General features: G+C 44.2%; 1 protein-coding gene across 4 annotated transcripts in view; it reads right to left on the bottom strand.

The window, feature by feature from the left end:
- The window catches only part of GRIA3 (glutamate ionotropic receptor AMPA type subunit 3), a 283,993-nt gene that overhangs the window by 120,246 nt on the left and 143,062 nt on the right, over window positions 1–20,685 (bottom strand). The gene's annotated exons all lie outside the window — the stretch shown is intronic.

Below are 20,685 nucleotides of genomic sequence, written 5' to 3'. Positions count from 1 at the left end.
CACAGCTAGTTAGTGTCAAGTGTCTGAGGCCGGATTTGAACTCAGGTACTCCTGAGTGCTCTATCCACTGTGCCACCTAGGTGCCCAGGACCAGGTTTTAAGAAGAAAGAAGTGCTTACTATGTGCCAATCACTGTGTTGTACTCCAAGCTAGATCTCCTTTAGAGATTAGGGCATTCTGCATACAACTGTTTGTTGAACTGAACTGAAAAACCATGAAAGCACATGGTTCACAGCTCTTATGTATATGTAATATAATGCCCACATGATATCCCATATTATAATGCTTTGTGTCTATATCACATCTCCCCACTAGACTGTAAATACCCCATATATCTTAACTACATCTGGGAGAGTGTCTCTTACAATACTCAGCATAGGATTTTATTCACAGCAGACAATTCATGTTTGTTGAGCCTTGGACAAGTTACTTACTTCTTAGGGCCTAATAAGTAAAATGAGGGGGTTGGACTAGATGGTCCCTGAGGTCCCTTCCAGATCTAGATCTGGGAATCCATGAATGACTAAATCAATGAACCAGAATCCTAAAATAACCTGAATTCTCTTTTCCTTTTTTTTCCTTTTTTTGTGGGGCAATAAGGGTTAAGTGACTTGCCCAGGGTCACACAGCTAGTAAGTGTCAAGTGTCTGAGGCTGGATTTGAACTCAGGTCCTCCTGTATCCAGGGCCGCTGCTTTATCCACTGAGCCACCTAGTGGCCCCAAATTCTCTTATACTTTTAAGAGGAAAGAAAAAATTTAAAGGGACCCCCAGAAATCAGGCTGAGCCTGGAGGAAATCAGCAAATCAGAGCAGCATTGTTTTTTGAATGTTCAGTGGCTAGGGTGGGGTTGGGGTCAAGAACACCTGAACTCAAATCTGACCTCAGATACTTACTAGCTATAAGACCCTGGGCAAGTCACTTAACCTCAGTTTGTCTCATTTGTAAAATAAAAATAATAATAGCACCCACCTAGCAGAATAAAAAGAGATATTTGTAAAAAAATTTGCAAACCTTAAAATGCCATATTTTTGTTATTATTGTTGTTGTTTGAGTTTTTAATTCTATTTTATATGTTCTTTGATTTTTAAATTTTTGTTGCCAGTAAGTTTGTAATAAAAAAATTCAAAATCCAGAATGTTGACTTCCCTCCCCCCCCCAAAGTCGTGTCTGAATGTGGACTGGACTTATCTATTACCTTGGGTACTAGTAACAAATGTGTCTAAAGGGAATCAGAAGAATTCTTGGGATCAGCTGCAGAAGAAGAAGGTAGGCAGCAAGCTGTGATGGCTGGTGTGTGTTCAGAACAGTTGATAAATGTGACTGGGGGAAATTATGGAAGATTTAGATAGAAATCCATTGTCTAAAGGAAAGGTCATTATTTCCACAAATATGTTTTGAAGAAAAAATGTCCCAGTTGACTTACTGAGGTTGATATGGTGGCATGATGTTAGCGAGAAGCAATGGCTTATGAGGGAAATGGACTCTAGAAATCACATTGCCCACTCAGTGGACACAATTGGGTTTGGGGGTGGGGTTTAATCTTTGATTTCTCTGGGCTAGACTTCAGTTGGCTACTTCTAAGCACTGGATTTGAAGCCAGAGGGCAAAGGTTTGAATCTTGGCTTGGAAGCTTACTGCCTTTGTAACCCTATGCAAGCTTTTCCCCTCTGGGCCTTAGTCTCCTGCTTTGTAAAATGTGAAGGCTGGACTGATGGTGGCTGATGGCATCAGATGGCATCTGAGCTGCCTTTCAACTCTAGAGCTGGGATCCTCTGTGTGTCCTTGGGTAAGCCCTTTCTCTCTCTGAGCCTCAGTTTCCCTTTTTTGTAAAAAAAAAGAAGGGGTGGGATTTCATCTCTGAGGGCCCTTCCAGCTTTCAATCCCAATATTTCTACCGACAAGACCAGTCTTTGTTGTTGTTCATGTTTTATTCTGGACGTTTTCTTACTTTCAGAAATTTGCAAGCAAACTACCCCAGTGGTCCTCTCAAGAGAGATACACAGACCCTCCGGGATGGGCGAGCATCTGTTTTTCCAGTTTCACATTTGGTGGTATTTTTTTTTTTTGGTGTGGAAACGTGTGTGTCCTTCCCCTCCCCCATGCTCCATCTGTTATGCAAAGAAGTACATTTGCAGACTATAAGTGGGGGAGGGATCTCCTGCTTCATGCGGGAATCTTCTTTAAGGAAATAAAAAGGGGATTTATATTTCAAGATTGAGCCAAACCACTTCACTTTCGCAAAGGCCTTTGATGAAGAAGGTATCCTGACTTCCAGCTTAACTATGTCTTATGGAGTGGGCTTCCCTTGGTTTGGGGGTATATGTATGCTTATATACATATCCATATGTGTATTGTACATATGTATATATGTGTGTATACAGTGGTACATGTATGTACATGTATGTACATATGGCTAGGCTCATAGATCACATTAGAGATCATTTGGTTCAACTCTTTCATTCTCTAGAGGTGGAAACTAAGGTCCAGAGAGGGGAAGTAGTTTGTTCCAGGTCACATGTAATATCCTACATCTAGAACTAGAGAAGATCTCAGAAGCCAGCTGGGTCAAACTCCCTTATTTTACAGAGGAAGAAACAGAAGTTTAAGCTCTTGTGTGTGTGTGTGTGTGTGTGTGTATGTGTGTGTGTGTGTAAGTTATACTTACATATGTAAGTGCTAGAGGTAAGATTTGAATTCAGGTCTCACGACTAAGTTCAGTGAGAAAGTTTGGCACTCTTTACACTGCACCACACTACCTCTCTGCATACATGTGAATGATGATGATATGATGGTGATAATGATAACTGAAATTGACGCCAGATTAGTATCATTATCTCTTTTTTTTTTTTCAGGGCAATGAGGATTAAGTGACTTGCCCAGGGTCACACAGCTAGTAAGTGTCAAGTGTCTGAGGTCAGATTTGAACTCGGGTCCTCCTGAATCCAGGGCCAGTGCTTTATCCACTGTGCCACCTAGCTGCCCCCATCATTGTCTCTTCTGAAATGATTATTAATCTGGTAGATGTCAGGAATCCTATAAATATAATTTATAGCTTTTGATAAAGTATCTCAGACTATTCTTTTTTTCAGACTATTCTTATGGAGAAGATGGAGAGATGTGGACTGGACAATAATACAATCAGATGTGTTGGATGTTTGGATTCAAAGAGTAGCTGTTAATGGTTCAATGTCAACATGGCAGAAGGTTTCTGGTAGAGTGCCCCAGGGATCTGTGCTTGACCCTATGCTTTATTTTTTTTTAATGGGGCAATGGGGGTTAAGTGACTTGCTCAGGGTCACACAGCTAGTAAGTGTCAAGTGTCTGAGGCCAGATTTGAACTCAGTTCCTCCTGAATCCAGGACTGGTACTTTATCCACTGTACCACCTAGCTGCCCCCTTGACCCTATGCTTTAACATTCTTAACAGTTATTTGGGTAGAGACACAGATGACATACTCATGAAATTTTCAGATGATGTAAAGATAAGATAAAGATAAAGTCACTGTCAGGGTAGAAAGAGCATTGGGATGGATCCAATAAGATGAAATTCAATAGGGATAAATATAATCTTGTACTTAGGTATGAAAAAATTCAATTTCACTGGTATGAGATGGAGGAAGCATGGTCAGACTGCAATTGTTTTGGAAAAAGATCTGGGGGTTTTAGTGGACTGCAAGCTCTATATGAGTGAAAGTAGGATGTGGCAGCCTTTGCTCTGGCCCAACCCCTTCTGGAGCATTGTGCTCAGTTCTGGGCACCATAGTTGGAGGACATTGATAAGTTGGAGAATGTCTAGAGGAAGTCCACGTCATATGAGGATAGATTTTTCTGCCTGAAGAAGAGAAGACATGGGGAAGGGGCATTCTAACTCTCTCCAAGTATTTGAAGGACTGTCATATGGAGGAGAGGATGAGACTCTTCCTGCTTGGTCCTAGAGGAAAAAACCAGGAGGGGAAGGTGGGATTCTAAAGAGGCCATATCAGGTCTCTCCTGACTCCAAGTGCACAGTCCTTTCCACTCTAGGTACTTGGTGAGGATATGACATTACTGGTCCCAATGGGCTGTCTCTTCCAGAATCCTAGCTTGGCTTTTGTAATTTTAAAAAAGGTCTTTGATCGCTTTACTATTTTTCACCACTGTCATTATTACTCCCAATGGGTGCTAATGAGCGAACATGTTACCCTTCCCAAGTAACACTTGCATTGTAACAGGAACTTTCTAGAAGCACAATGCCTTGACACTGAAGAAGGAACTTCACGGAAGTTCAGAGCTGAAAAGGCTCTTATCTAAATCAAACACTTTACATATAGGGAAGCTGAGTCCCACTCACAAAGGGGAAATGATAACTTGTCTGAGATAACACAATGTGTTAGTAACAGGGCTATGGCTCCAACCCATCACTCTCCTAGTTGTATAATTTTCTATTTATAGGTCCTGACTCGTTCCCCACCCCCCATCTTGACTAGAAGCCCTGAATGAGCAGAGACTGGATAGGTGGCAGAGTGGATAGGGGGCTGGGCCTGGAGTCAGGAAGATTTTAAATTTGGGTAACTTATCTTTCTATCTCTTTTCCATGATAGGTGGTTTGGATAACCAATCAGTTCTTCTGCTCAGTGGAAGGAGATGGGCAAAATATTGGTAAGTAAAATGAGCAATATTTTACATTTACATTAGTAATTATGATTAAATTATGCTTAACTATTAAACAAAAGAACATTAGAGATTACTGTGATGAATTGTCTCCCTGTGTTGGCACTTGATAAAAATAACTGCATGGTTAGATCTTCCTTATTTCCTTGATTGATGTGCATGGTTGTCTTCATTACTTATGAGCATTTCCTGACCTAGGGCCTTCAGGGCACTGTGCCAAGCACTGAGGCTACAAAGAAATGGGAGATCTGGTCCCTGCTCTCATAGAATTTCCAGGCAAGTCCCAAATCTTAGTGGATTTTCAAGTCATGTGTGTGCATTGCTGTTATAGTTGGAAGTAGGGTCAAATAACTTTACTCTTGAGCTTCTTTTGTCTTCTCTCTTCACCCTATCCCCTATCATCTCCTCCAGCAGATTACCCACACAAGTGTTCTCTCTCCTCTCTAATTTGCTGTATCTCCCTATGTATTGGCTCCTTTCCTCCTGCCTACAAATATGTCAATGTCTCCCCCATCCTTAAAAAACATCATTTGACCCTCCCATCTCCTCAAGGCATCATTTCCTCCCTCTCACAGCCCAAACTAGGGTCACAACCACAGTCACCCTCAATTCCCCACTTTCACTTTCACCATCCCCTACTTCAAGTTAGTTGTTTTATTGATTCTACTCCTGCAACATCTCTTGCATTTGTCCTCATATCTCTATTCACATTTCAGACAACCACAGCCACACCCCAAATTGCCAAATTGGGCTTGTTTCCTAGTCAGACAGCACAGGCTTAGGAAACAGAAGACATGGCTTTGAGTGTCAGTTTGGTTAGTGACCTGATGTGGGTAAGTCATTTCCCTTTTCTGAGCCTCAGTTCCCTGTTCTGCCTACCTCAAAGGGCTAATATGAGGATACCATGAGCTGAGAACTATAACATACTATGTTAGATAATTGCTCTAGAGATAGAATAGATCTCAGAGGCTGAGTCCAATCCCTTCTTTTACAAAGGAGGAAACTGAGGCCCAGGGAAGGGACTTGTCTAAAGTCATGTATGGGATCCTAGATCTGGAATTAGAAGGAACCTCAGGGGTCAACTATTCCAACTAACTCATTTTATAAATGAGGAAACTGAGGCCCAAGGAGATTAAGTTACTTGCCCAAGGCTACATAGATGGAGGCAGGATTTAAACTATGACTCTAGCATCAGTGTATTTCCAAGCCTTTTTATCTCCCACTTTCCTCCCAGTGTTCTTGCCCTCTTTGCCTGTTTGATAAGAAAGGGTAGCCACTCGTTTTCCAAAAAACAGAATCCAGAAGTGGCCAAGACAGATGTATAACCCTACCAAACTGCTGTTAGTAGGCACAACTATTTGCTTTTCAGCCCAGAAAGAATCCATGGACTGGGCTCTCCCTTAAATCAAGTCCTAGACTTGGCCTCATGGGTGGGGGGCAAATAATGGAATTATAGCTCTTCATGTGGCACCCATTTCCCAGGGCCACATGTTTCATGGCCAAGAACTCAAGGCCAGAGTTGCTCAACAGCCAAGTAAGTCACTAACCAATCTGAGAGAGGCCCTGGAAACCTTACACAAGGAGCAGAGTGACCCCAGGGCCCACAGTAGTGCTTCCCAGGACCTGAGCCATGATTTCTATCCAAGCCATGGGTGCTGGTCAGCGAATCTATTAGTGGTATACATCCTATCTTGAATGAAATCAGCTGGACAGAGCATGCCAGACAGAGCATTGTTGCTCTCAATAGGAAATGCTAGCTCGGACAATAGACTCCTTAGAATTATGAAGTGACATTATCTAGTGATGTTTTTCTTCTCTGATTCCCTCCTGCTCCAGGTCTTGTCTAGACTACTCATGTGACACTCCGCTTTCAGAAATGCAGAGCTGGAGCAGACATTAGAAGTCATCATTTTATTGATGAGGAAATTGAGGTCCAGGGAAGGAAAGAAATAAGTATTTTTAAGCATCTACTAGGTGCCAAGCACTGTGCTAAGATCTTTATAAATATTGTCTCATTTTGATGAGAGAACAACAATCCTGGGAGATAGGTGCTGTTGTCTTTATTTTACAGTTGAGGAAACTGAGGCAGAGGCTAACTGATTTGCCCAGCGTCATACAGCTAGTAAGTATCTGAACCTAGATTTGAACTCAGGTCTTCCTGATCCCAGGCTCAGCCCTCTAGCCACTGTGCCATTTAGCTACCTAGTTTCTCTGTCCAGGGAAGGTGAGAGATTTGCCCAGAGGAAAAAGCAAATTGAGGTCAGAACCTGAATTAGAACCTTTACCCCCCACCAAGATCCCTATTTATAATACAATTGGGTTGGACTAGATAATAATACAAACTTTATTTATATAGTATCATATGGCTAATAAAATGGTTGTCTTAGAACACCTCTGTGGAAGTTAGCCACAAGTTTTATTGCCCCACTTTATAGATTAGGAAACTGAGATCCAAAGACTTAAAATGACATGCTCTGAGTCACATATGTTGTGACAATGCAGGACTTTGGACCACAATCCTAGTGTTCTTTCCACTTTTCAACTCTGATGCTGACTGAATGTAAGCTCCCTGAGGGTAGGAACAATCTCATTTCTATTTTGGTATCCCCAGAGCCTGGCACCCAGTAAGCACTTAATAAATGACTAGATATTTCCTAATCCTCCTTTCAATCCCAATCTTCTACACTTTTGAGTCAGAAGCAGGACTTGGGAGGCAGAAATACTGTTAATGGCAGCACAAGGTAGAAGTGGGCTCTGGTTAAAGCCCAGTCCATGTTCTGATTGGGCAAGTGTTTCTTCCTGCCTCCTGTTGGCAAAAATGTGGGGCCTTTTATCATTTATGCAAGAGAGGATGCATTTCCCCTTTTTCTTCCCCTTTATTCTTTTGTTCTCCCGTTTGACTCTTTCCCCTTTTGACAAAAGGTCCTTTTGACCTTTATCCAATGAAATACAACTTCTGCATTTTACAGGTGTTCAGGACCAAGGACAATTACAGCATGAGTTGAGAGCATTGGTCAGAATCCTTGGAAGTAGTATGCTTTTAAGAAGCAAGGATGTTATTACCCATTAGTATCCTTTCCAGTGGTTACTGGGGGGGGGCAGTCCTAAGGAAGGGAGGTTGTTTTTTTCAGAATTACTGGGTTTTAAAGTATGGAGAAAGGAGAGGTTCATCCCTTGGTGCCTCCTCACTAAATGCCCTTTTCCCCTTCCATCTTTTCTTCCCTTCCCTTCCCTCTCATCTCCCAAGCACTTTGAGAGTCTGGGTTTTGCAGAATTCCCTTTTTGCCATGTGTCAGGAGCTCTGGTTCCCAAGAGAGCTGCCCAGCACACAGGGCTAGGCACTGCAGGCCTACTACAGACATTGCCACAGACTCTGAGTTCTCTGGCTCAAGCTTCCGAGCTATGGTTCGACAAGTCAGGCTGCAGTGGACACTGTGCTTGGGGTTATATAACATCACGACTGAGAGGGAGGACAGTTTTCTGGCTATAAAAACAGGCTTGCTGGGCATTAGGCCAGCACTTTCTCTTCAACAGGCTAGGGAATGAGAAGCCTATAACTCTTGTGGGGGGGAGCGAGGAGACAAATGAGATGTCTCTCCTTCGTCCCTGCTGCAAGGCAATGACTGAGGACTCAGGGCTAGGCTCACTGTCACTAGTTATGGCTGAAGGTTGACTGCCCCGTTGGGACTCTTTCTTACCACTCCCCATAGTTACCACTGAGGGGCTCAGTCCTAGTTGCCATGGTAACTGACGAAGGCAGGGGCTTGTATGGGCCAGTTGGAGTTTGAAGGATTGCAGTGTGCCGGGGAATGAGAGCTTGGAATAGTTAGCGCCTGAGATGTTGAGTCTCCTTTCTTTGCTCTGCAGCTCCTAAGCAGCCTGGTGCAGAGATAGCTGTCAAGCAACAATTGGTTTTGATTTGCATGCAGAGGGAGAGCAGGGGCAATGGAGCAGGAAGAGTTAAAGCAGAAATTTGGGTTCTAATTGGAAATAGGGCAAGAGAGCCCCCCCTCCAAGCCCTTAGATTTAGGATGAGAAGTTTGTGGTTAGAGGTTAATTAGTATCATAATTGATCTCTTTGCCAAAAATTCATACCCCACGGTACAGGATGGCAGACTCTTTTTTTTTTTTTTTTGCAGGGCAATGGGGGTTAAGTGACTTGCCCAGGGTCACACAGCTAGTAAGTGTCAAGTGTCTGAGGCTGGATTTGAACTCAGGTACTCCTGAATCCAGGGCTGGTGCTTTATCCACTGTGCTACCTAGCTGCCCCCCCCCCATTTTTTTGGCAGATTCTTTAAAGCACATTTCTAGCCACGTTATGCTCCTGATCAAGATGCTTCAGAGGCTCCCTACTGCCACTAGGACTACATATAATGCCTCTGTATCTCTCAGCCCTTCACAATCTGATTTGAGCCTCCCTTCCCAGTCTTACTTACTGTACATTACTTCTGCTCATTCACTTTACCGTCCAGCCAGTTTGGCCTACTCGTCGTTCTGCATATACGACGTTCCATTCCTTGCCTCTAAGCCTTTGCATAGGCTGTCTCTCTCTCTCCCGCCCCCCCCCACCAGGAACACACTCCTGCCTTTCCTCCACCTCTTAGAATCCTTAGCTCCCTTCAAAGCCCAGCTCAAGTACTACCTTCTTTATGAAGGCTTTCCTGATCTCCCAGCTACCAGTGCCTCCCCTCCTCACAAATTATTTTGTGCTTACTATGTGTATTTTTTGAATTGACTTATTTGTGTACACATTCCCCCCAATAGAATAGAATATAGAATATATTATAGAATAGAATATAAGGTCCTTGAGGACTCTTTGGGTCGCCAGTATCTGGCATGATGCCTGGCACATAGTAGGTCCTTAAGAAATACTTGTGGACTAATTAGGGACTGGTTAAACTCTCTTTTTTGCCTCACAGATTGTGTTTCCATCTCAGCTTTTCTCTTGTTTTGAGGTAGGGGGTCAATATTTTTCTGCTTGTATTGGTTAAGGAAAGCTACAAAAACTTCTTTTCACTAATGAACAAAAAAGCTACTTAGCTCTCCTATTTTCCCCCTCCTATACTTAATTTTCATATAATTTGGGTGTACCTGGATCTGGAAACTTTATTCTGTTAGAAGGACTGGAGTCATAGAAAAAAGAATTCATTTGATTCATATTTGGAGAAAATTTCATAAAAATGACCATTAGATTACAGTCATAGATTGTTAGTGTTGGAAGGGATCTGGGCCAACCCTGTATTATACATACAAGGATACTGAGGCTTAGAAAAGGGAAGACACGTAACCAAGGTCACACAGCTAGCTAATAGCAGAGCTGGATCTTGAACCCATGTTCTCTCTATGGTGCTTTTCCACTACACCATATGGATGGGAAACAAGTGTTTGGAGCACGAGGTGTCACTGGACCTGGGTGGTAGGTGAACCCTAACTTCAGCCAGTATCTAGGAAGAAAACAAAATCAGTCTTCTGAGGGCTAAATCTGCAAACTTAAACCCTTAAAGTGATCAGAACAATATCTCAGCTACAGAAACGGGTATATGAAAGGCCCCAAAACCAGTGGGATTGGTTTGAACCATCTCCACTGGCTGAGCCGGTAGGTGCCCATGTCTGCTGGGTCAGCTTCTCCCTCATGAAGCCTGCCTCAGATGATAGAAGGGGGTTAAGGGATATTATAGTTTCCTGGCTCAGAGAACACACTCTCTCTGGCTTTTTATTTTTTCCTCTCCACTTAGGAAATTAGGTGCAGTGACTCCGTTTAATTATAGTTCTCGATATTTGTCGAGTCTACCTCTCTAAGGAGCTTAGAATACCTGATAGCACAGCTCTGATTCATCCCACCACTGTCCTGGCCTGGCAGGGCAAGTGGAGCAAGCCAGTGGGAATTTCCTATGTTACTGATGCAGCCACTAAAGTGGGAAGGCCGAGGAGCTGTCCAAAGTCAGACTGTCCTTGACTTGGAAGTCAGACTGGAGATCTGCTCCTTAGACCAGCAGGCTACTTCAGAGGGCATTCAGGTACTTACTGGGGAAGGAGCATATAGGATCCTATATACTTGAAGAGATTTTAGAGTCATTCAGTCTAACCCCTTCATTTTACAGATAGAGAAACTGAGGCCCAGAGAGGGGAAGTGAGTTACCAAAGGTCACATACAGGATTCTAGATCTATAACTCTAAGAGATTTTAGAAATATCCAGTTTAACCCCCTTATTTTATAGATGGAGAAACTGAGGCCTAGGGAGTGGAGTTACTTGCCTAAAGTCATAATAAGATCATCGATCTAGAGTTGGAGGGGACCTCAGAAGACAACTTAGTCTAATCCCTTAATTTTCCATAGTTGAAAATTGAGGCCCAGAGAGGGGTGAAGTGACTTGCCCAAGGTCACACAGGCAGTACATGGCAGAGCTGGTAACTGAAGCCATACCCTCTGATTCCGAATCCAACAGTCCTATTCCCCTGTACATACTCCATAGTCCAGCTGAATGGGGCTATTTTTCTGTAGCCAGGATGTAACCTGTACTTTCCTACCTCCTTGCTTTTGCTCATACTGTCCTCTTAGCATGCCCTCTCTCACCCTTTCTACCTCTTGAATCCTTCTCCATCAAATGCTCTCTCCACCTGAAAGTCTTCTGAGGTAGCTTAGAGTAGCAGGTAGAAAGCAGGCCTCGGAGTTAAGAAAACCTGGGTTCAAGTCCCATCCTCACATACTAACTCTAAGACTACAAGTTACAGATTAGATATTGATCTGTATTGGTGGAGAGAGTTTGCCCAATAGCAGCTCCTGATACTCATGGGAAACTCCAGCCCCAAACCAAACAAAAATGATGTGTTCTAGAGATGTGCGTTTGTGTCCTTCCTTATCACCAGTGAGCTCCATGAAAACAGGGCCTGCTGCCTTTTCTAAGCAAACACTCAGCACTTAACAAGTGCTTCTTCAGCAAATGACAGAATTGAATGAGGAAACGGTATTCAGTGCCCCACTGAGCAGCCCTGGTAGCCTGGCGCTGGGCACCCCCCTTTTTGAATGAATGAAAAGCATTTATTAAGTGCTTACTATATGCTGGGCACCATGCTAAACATTAAGAATATGGATATTAAAGGAAAAGAGAGCCTTGACTTAGTCCTGGAGCTTTCATTCTGATAGGGAAAGACAATACCTCTGTGGGAATGGGGACCAGGCAAGGGGAGGATTATGCTGCTGGAGGAAGGGAGATCCCAAAATGAGTAGACTCATTTCTCCAAGGACTGGGGCCTGGAATCCAGGCAGAGGTAGTCTGCCCATTCTGAAGTGGGAGCAGTAGGATTTCTGCCGAGGGTTCTCTGCTCTGGGACAGGTAGCCTGGTGACTCTCCCACTACCCAGTGCTGGGGGAAGCCCCTAGGCAGACCAACAGCAGACTGAGCAATGGTGATGGAGTGTTCCTTCCTACCTCCAGGCAATCATGCTCTGTAAGCTGTGAGGAAGCTGGCAGCCAACTAGCCCCACCTGGACCTGAGCAAGAATCTCGTCTGCCACATACCTGACAAGTACTCATTTGGCTTCCACTCAGACTTCCCCACTGAGAGGGAACCCACCACTTTCCATGGCAGCCCAATCCACTCTTGGGCAGCTGACTGTTAGGAAGCTTTTCTTGACATAAGGCCTAAAACTATTGATCCTGGACCTGTCCTTTGGGGCCAAGAAGAATAAGCCTAGCCTTCTTTCACAGGACAGCCTTGAAGATACTTGAAAACAGCCACCATGTCCCTCTGAATATATATATATATATCCAGAAGGCCTTGGCTTGGTGTGGACTATTGGGAGAGTTTTGATGAGGGGTTTCAAAGATGCATTTAAAGTCTCAGTTGTGCTACTTACTGTCTGTGTGACCTTGGGAAAGTCACTTTACTTCTTTGGGCCTCAGCTTCCTACTCTATAAAATGAAGAAGTTGGACTCAACCATCTCTGTGCTCTGTGACCTTCTAGAGTTTATATTCAAAGATCTCACCAAGCTCTGGCATTCAATGAATTTCCTCATATTATTCTTTTTTTTTTTTACCACCCCACCTCTTGGTTTGCAATAACTTGGAGCTTTCTGGAAGAGCACTCCAGATGTCCAGGCTCAGCTGCTGGGGCTCTGGTCCCGTAAGCAATGGCCAACAGCTTTGGTGGCCACCACTGGCCTGCCTTCCTGCTGATCTCCCCAAGCCATCTTTTGCTATCTGTCAGGATCTAGGGCAGTGTTCTCTTAATGAGGCAGCTGGGAGACTAACCTAATTGTTCCCAACCCTGCATGTAGCTCTGGATCCAGGGGAACCTCCTGATAAAAGGGGATCGTGCCTGCTTGTAAGACAGGAAGTCAGATGGCATCAAATGCTTAAAGCCTGGTAAAGCTTCCCCCCGGGCACTCTTGGGGTGAGCCCACCAAGCTGTGAAGCTTCATAGCTTTTTACCCACCGTTCCCCGAGAACCCAGGCATTGCTGCCTGAGGGGAAGAGCAACAAAGCCACTCCAATCTTTCTTTTTTTCTCTTGAAAGTGGCAAATCTGAGTTCCTGTTTGATTTAAGAAGCGGGATTAGCTCAATACCAAGGGATCTTTGTGTCAGGCAGGCTTATACAGCAGAATTAGATTAGTTTGTGTTTTCATAACTTGGGAAAAGGGCACTCCCCTCAGCTTCTGAGTGTTTGTGCTAAGAGGGGGCAGGATTTATGGGAAAGTAGGTACTAGACAGCATAAACAGCAAGCAGCCTGCTGCAGGGAAAGGAAGGGAAGTGAAGCGGGAGGCCTGGGCTGTGCTGCTGACTCATTGGATGACCTTGGGGAAGGCATTTTTCTATTCCATATTCCAAGGTTCCTTGCAGCACTGACATTCTCTATTTTAAGATCCCCTCTAATCTGGAAAGCTAGGTGGCGCTGCAGTGGATAGAATGCTGGACCTGGAATCAGGAAGACTCATCTTCCTGAGTTCAAATCTAGACTCAGACATATATTAGCTGCGTGACCCTGAGCAAGTCACTTAATGCTGTTTGCCTTAGTTTCCTCATCTGTTAAATGAGCTGGAGAAGGAAATGGTAAACTGCTATAGTATTGCCAAGAAAACTCCAGATGTGGTCATGAAGTATCAAACATGACTGAAAAAACGACTCAACAACAACAACAACAACAACAACAACAACAACAACCACAGCAACAACTGGTCCCTTCTAGGTCTAGATCTAGGAACCCATGCAGTCCCTATAATCCTATGCTAGTAGTCTTGTAAAATAAACAGAGGTCCACAGACCGAGGGTCTGGGAGAAACCTACCTTCTGGCAAGTATTTGAAGTCTGAATCCTGGTACTGTCCTGTCCTGGTACTTAGCCCTCCCTGAGACTGGGAGGTATTCTGGCTCTCACACTTTTATTAGGCTGGCTCATTATGGGTTAAATAACACACCTGAGACATTCCATCTCCCTCCTGTCTCCCTGGCTTTGGACGGCCTTTGCCCCATGCCTGAAATATGCTTCCTTCTCACCTCTGCCTCTTGAAAGCCCTGCTTTATTTCAATCCTCAGTTCAGGTTTCCCCTTTGCTAGTCCTCCAGCTGCCAGGGGTGTCACTTAGAAAACTACCTTGAAGTCATTTTGTGGGTATTCTATATATCCCTACATATGGACCTGTGGAGAGTCAGCTCCCTGAGGACAGAGATGGTTTTGTTTTTGTCTTGCTAGTACCAGGGCTTAGCACAGGGCCTGGTACTGAGTCAATGCTTGTCCATTGATTGACCAATATTAAATTGCTACTTTTAAAGGTAGGAGCTAGGCCACCTAGATGAATCATGTGGTGTGGGCTAGTGGAAAACTCAGTGAAGTTAGAGTCAAGGGGACCTTGGTTTGAAGCCCAGCTCTGTCATTTACTGACCATTTGATGACAGGTCCTGAATTCTGAGGCCCCTCAGAGTTCTAAGAGTCTATGATGCTCTGAAATTAGATCTAGAAAGAGAAGGTCCTTCAGAAACCCAAAGTTCACATATCAGAGAGGCTAGCCCAATGCCTTGAGAGAGACTCACTGCAGCGGGGGGTGGAGACCCCCATGCCTTTCAGAATACTGATCATGGGCATCCCTTTATAGATAATGGAATTTCTCAACTGATATACATATGGGACCTATAGCTAGTCATAGCCAGAGGTACTCCAATGTTGCAACATGGCCAGCGCACAATCACACTAACAGCAGAAGCTGCCTGCAGCTGGAAACATTACTTGGACATTCGTGTCACTACCTAATCCAATGAGAACTGAGCTCTCCAAATTGATTCCTCCCCTTATGGGGCCCATCACTGAGTTAGATTGTTTTCACTCTGAGTAAATGGATCCGATCGTCAGAAACGAGCTCTTAGGCAAAGGGTAGGTACAAGGGGCAGATTTTCAATTCAGTGTGTTAATAGGATATAGCTCTTCATCCATCAAGTGCAGATGATAGCCGTGAAATGGTTGCTGTGTAAAGCAGACGGCTGTGGGCCCCTGCAGAATGCCAGCTTCTCAGCCCCTCAGGCTGGGTTTCCCAGTAGCAGAAATGCTCAGGCAGTATCTGGGAGTTAGTGTTCTAGGGTTGCTTAGGAGCTAGTTAGGCTTTCTGTATCACTTTAAAAAATTCCCAAATATGCAGGCCAAGGAGCTGGAGCTACAAGGGAGCTAAAAGGCCAGCCAGGCCAAATCTCTCATTTTACAGTGGTGCTAAGGGGCAAGTTCAAGGTCAGAGAGGTGGGGCGAATGAATGAAGGAAGGAAAAAGGCTTTATTAAGCACTTATTATGTGCCAAGTTCTGGAGAGGCAAATAGAAAAAGGGAGATGGCCCCTTCTCTCAATAATGGGGGAGACAACACATAAAAGAAGCCCAGTTGCAGGGTGTATGAAAAGTCCAGGATTCTCGGAGAGTCCCCAGGATTCTAAGGGTGTTATGGCAGTGCAAATGGCAAGGCTCAGGGGGTAATTAACTTATATCAGAAGGGTATATGATAGTGTCAGTCAGAATTTGAACCCAGGTTCTCTGACGCCACATTGGGTACCCCTTCCATTGTATCACTTACAATTTTGCTTTCTCAGAAAAGCAGAGAGATCCCCTAGGAAATGGTTTTCTTGAATCCACCTTGGTGAGATCCAAAGAATGACTCTGGCCTTTAAATGACTGAAGTAGGATGAAGATGCAAATCATATGAGCGGAGGATCTTGGTGAGCTGGAATGCCAAGGGGTTCAGAGGGACATCAAAATGTTGTAAGGCCTCAAAGATGATAGCAGGGTTTGTAGTAAGAGAAAGACTGTGAGGCAGATGTTGAACCCCTTAAATTTTAGTTTTGGCCATCATGACATGAGCCCAGACAACTGATATGTCAGAAGAGCTGGGAAGAAATGGTTCAGTAATGAATTTGGAAATAGAAGAATAGTGAAGAACATTGTTTGTGAAGGGAGATTCCTGATGCCTATCATTGGGAGGCACTTAACAGAGGAAGTGCCAACTCTTTGCTTTGTATTGGGCCCCAAAGAATCATAGGATCTCAGTGGTTATAAGATCACCGATCTAGAACTGGAAGGAATGCCAGAGCCCATCTAGTATAAGCTAATAGTTATTGTTGTTGTTATAGATCTAGAGCTGAAAGTGACCTTAGAGGCCACTTGGACCCTAGTCCAACTCCTTCATTTTGCTGGTGAAAAATGGTGGCTCACAGAAGGGAAGTGACTTTCCCAATGTTTCATAGAGGAAGTATCAGAAGTGAGATTTGAACCTGGGTCTTCTGACTCCAAAGACAGCATTCTCTCCACTGTACCAGAAGGGACCTCAGTAGCCATCCAGTCCAACTGGAACAGGAATCCCCTCTACAACAGCCCCAACTAGTGGTCATCTAACCTTTGCTTGAAGACCTTCAGAGAGGAAGAACTCACTACCTCCCTAGATGAGCTTTTTCTACTTTTGTACAGTTCTAATTGTTAGTAAATTTTTTTCTGGACACCAAGCCTAAATCATCTCCTTGCAACCTCATCATTGCTTCTGGTTCTGTCTTCTGGGTTCAAATAGAAGAAGCTGAATCCCTCTTTGACACTGGATAACCTTCAAGTAAAGCTATATTGATTTCCTTGAGTCTTTTCTGCAAGAAAAATATATCTGACTCCTTTAACAGATCCTCATTCGGCATGGACTCAAGACTTTTCACCCTTCTGGTCACCTTTCTCTGGACACTTTCTATTGTATCATTGTTCTTCTTAAATAAAGACACCTAGAACTGAACCCAATACTCCGGATGTGGTCTGACCAGGGTAGAGCAGAGTGGGACTCAGAAGGGTGTAGGGTTCAACTGACCAACCACCGAGTCAAGTCTATGAAGGGAAGAAAGTGAGGCCAGAGTAGGGCTAAATGACGGGAGAAATGGGAAAGATTAGCAGGCATGGTGAAAATGAAAGCTAAGTTAAGAAAGGGTGAGAAAGAGAGAGAGATGGGAGGCTAGGATTCTATGATCTTTCTTTTTTTTTTTTTTACAGGGCAATGGGGATTAAGTGACTTGCCCAGGGTCACACAGCTAGTATGTGTCAAGTGTCTGAGGCTGGATTTGAACTCAGGTACTTGTGAATCCAGGGCCAGTGCTTTATCCACTGCGCCACCTAGCTGCCCCCCTCTATGATCTTTCAATACCAATTATTGCAACGGGCATTAAATGCCAAGGTGATGAATTTAAATTTGATCTGAGTCAATAGGGAATCCCTGAAGATTCTTGAGGAAGGGAGCAAGTAATATATTCAGACCTGAATTTTAGGAAGATGAGTTTGGCAGCCATGTACAAGAGCAGGGAGATCAATTAGGAAGCTAATACAAATAGTCTAGGTGGGAGGTGATGAAGGCCTGAAGTAGGATAGCAGCCTTCGGAGTGGAGAGAGGCGGCAGAGGAAGAATTGATGAGATTTGGATGTTGACTGGCTATGAACTAGGGATGAGGGAGAAGAAAAAGGCAAGGATGATTCTGAGGTTGTAAACCTGGGCATCTGAAAGGATAAGCACTTGTTAAATTAAAAGTGTCAAAAGAGATCTATTTTTTGGGTATAAATAAAATGTGGAATTCTGGCAAATTGGGGTGGGTTTGAGCACAGAACCACCATCTTGAATTTCGGGAAAAACATGCACTTTACCAGACCACACAGCTCTCTGTAGCAGCCTATAAGCCACCTGGTGACAGTGTACCCAAACCACAGTGGCTGCTGTTGAATGCTAGGAAATGAACCCCTTATGTGCAAAAACAAGCTACAAAATAAAAGTCATGAGGTGATAGTGTTTTGCTGTACCCAAGAGGCCTTTTAGACGGGTGGATGAATAAAATCAACTCTGCTTCCCAACATTTATAATGTAATGTTTCTATGACTAGTGGTTGCTGAAAAATTAGGTGGAAAATAGAATGAAATGTTTGTGTATAGGGAGGGGCAGAGATGGTGGAGTGTAAAGGACTGGACAAAGAATGTTTCTGAATAGGACCAATAATACCATTCTCCTGAAACTGTGGAATAATACTAATACCTTACATTTTTGTTCTAGCTTTTGGAGATTTAAAAAAATGCTCTTTACATAAGATCATACGGTCATAGATCTTGAGTTGGAAGGGATCTTAAAGGCTGTTTAGTCCAACCCCTTCATTTAATAGAGAAAGAAACTGAGGCCCAGAGAGGAGAAGTGATTTGCCCAAGGTCACACGTACATCTTCACATTTGATCTTCATGACATCCCTGGGGAGTAGGTGGGGCAGGGACTGATCCCATTTTTTGAGGGGAAAACTGAGGTTCAGTGAGGTTTGGACTTCCATGAGGTCATGCATCTAGTTAGCAACAGAGTCAAGAGTAGAGACCAGATCTCATCCAATGCTCATTTCTTTCCTTTTCTTTTAAAAAACACATTCTACTGGCAACTCAGAAACATCCAACATGGGGCCTTATAAAACTGGAAAGACTTCTGAAAGCCAGTTGAGTGACTTGAGCTCCTTTGAAGTGGTTACTTAAAAGGGAAAAGGCCGGGTGTGACAAGGAGGCTGGTTGTGCCTGGGGGTGCCTGGCTAGGAAATAGGTCACCCACTAAAAGGCTTTGGCTTTATTTGGGTATGTGCCTGTTCCAGGCCATGGAGTCCAGGCACTGACATCGCTGACCTGATTCTTCCCTTTCTAGACCTAATTGAATTGAATTGAATTGAATCCACATGGATCAAGGGCAGAGCCTGGTGCTAGGCACTGGGAGAATTACAAGGTTTAGGGAAGTCAGGGTCCCAGCCCATGGGGAGTGGATTTAAAGAAATGAAAAGAAAGATGTAGAATGAGGTGGAGCAGAGTATTGGCCTAGAAGCCTGGAGATTTGGGCCTGAGGCCCATGTGTGCCATTAATTCACTGAGGTGACTTTAAGCAAGTCATTGAACCTTTCCGGGCCTGGAGGGGGAAGGGAATCTTTCCAGCATAGGATACTGTAATGACAGTTGTCATTTAAATAGTGCTTTAATGGAGCAAATTCAATTATTACCCTCATTTTGCAGATAAGGAAATTGAGGCTGAGAGAGTTTAAGAAACTTGCCCTGGGTCACATAGCCTGAGGCTGCATTCAAACTGGGATCTTTCTGACTCCATCCTCTATCCACAATTTGGATTGTAGGATTAGAGCTCTAACCCCCTCATTTTACAGAGGAGGAAACTGAGGCCCACAGAGGGGAAGGGACTAACCCTAAATCACCCATAAGGTCTTAGATGAAGGCACCGCAGAGGTCAGCTATTCCGACCTCCTCATTCTGTAAAGGAGCAAACTGTGGCCCAGAGTCCCCACAGGTAGTAAATATCAGAGGTAGAATTTGAACCCGGATCCTCTGGCTGCAGACTCTATGCTCTTCCAGCTCTAGAGCCTCTGATCTTCAGTTTGGGGGTGCCTCAGAAAGTGGGCTACTTGGCCCGATCGGGGGGCCCCTGCCAGCCTAGCAAAGGGACCACATTGCAGGGGCCCATCCTCATCCCCAACTCCCCAGGGCTTCTGGCCATGGTCATCCAGCTGCTCTCTCAGGGCCTGCTCACACTCGACCGGGCTCTAGGCCTGGAGCCCTTTGGACTGGCTGGCTCTGGGGAACGGAACTGCGGTGGGAATGTGTCCCTTCCGGTTGTGGTCCTGGCAGGATGGACAGACGGTGTATTCAGAACTGGGCGAGCAAGCAGTGCTAGCTTCGGCACAGTTCAATTGGACTTTTCATCTGGAACTGTAATCGTCTGTTTGGTGAGTGAAGGGAGGCTTATTGGCCTGCTCTCCGGGCATAGATTCTCTGGAATGCTCGCCCAGGTTTCAGAATTAATGCACACTCTGAAATCTGGGGTCCTCTGAAGGGCAGCTTTGACTTCATCTTTCACTGCCATTTAACTCACACTTTGGAGCCCTGAATACTGCCTGAGAGCCAGGGTTCAAATCTTGCTTCAGATACTGTCTGGCTATGTGACCTTGGGCAAGTCATTTCCTTTCTGGGAGCCTCAGTTTCCCCCTCTGTAAAATCATAGGATTGTAGAGAGCTGGCCAGGACCTCATAAGCCATTTAGTCCACCCCCTCATTTGATATTTAAGAAATTCAAACCCAGCAATCATACTACTTGTCATGAGGAAAGTGCTTTGTAAACCTTAAAGTACTATGGAAATGAGTGGCTATTTTCCTCTCTTATTTTATGATACCCTCTTATTTTAGAAATTGTTTTGGCAATTCCAAGGAAAAAACAAACCCCACAATGTATTAGAAACATGAGACTGTTCTGCCAAATCCTGAGTTTCAATTTGACTTCTTAACTCAATTCAATCCAAGTAGCATTCATTAAACTCCAATTGTATGGGGCTCCTAAAACAAAGAGGATATAATCCCTGACCCTAAGGGTTTCTGTTCTTTTTTTGTTTTTTGGGGGGTTATTTTGTGAGGCAATGGGGGTTAAGTGACTTGCCCAGGGTCACAGCTAGTAAGTGTCAAGTTTCTGAGGCCGGATTTGAACTCAGGTACTCCTGAATCCAGGGCTGGTGCTCTATCCACTGCGCCA

This window comes from Dromiciops gliroides, chromosome X, assembly GCF_019393635.1.
Source record: "Dromiciops gliroides isolate mDroGli1 chromosome X, mDroGli1.pri, whole genome shotgun sequence".
NCBI classification, from domain to species: domain Eukaryota; kingdom Metazoa; phylum Chordata; class Mammalia; order Microbiotheria; family Microbiotheriidae; genus Dromiciops; species Dromiciops gliroides.
Note: the sequence above shows the minus strand (reverse complement) of the source record. Positions and strands in the feature narration are given on the sequence as shown.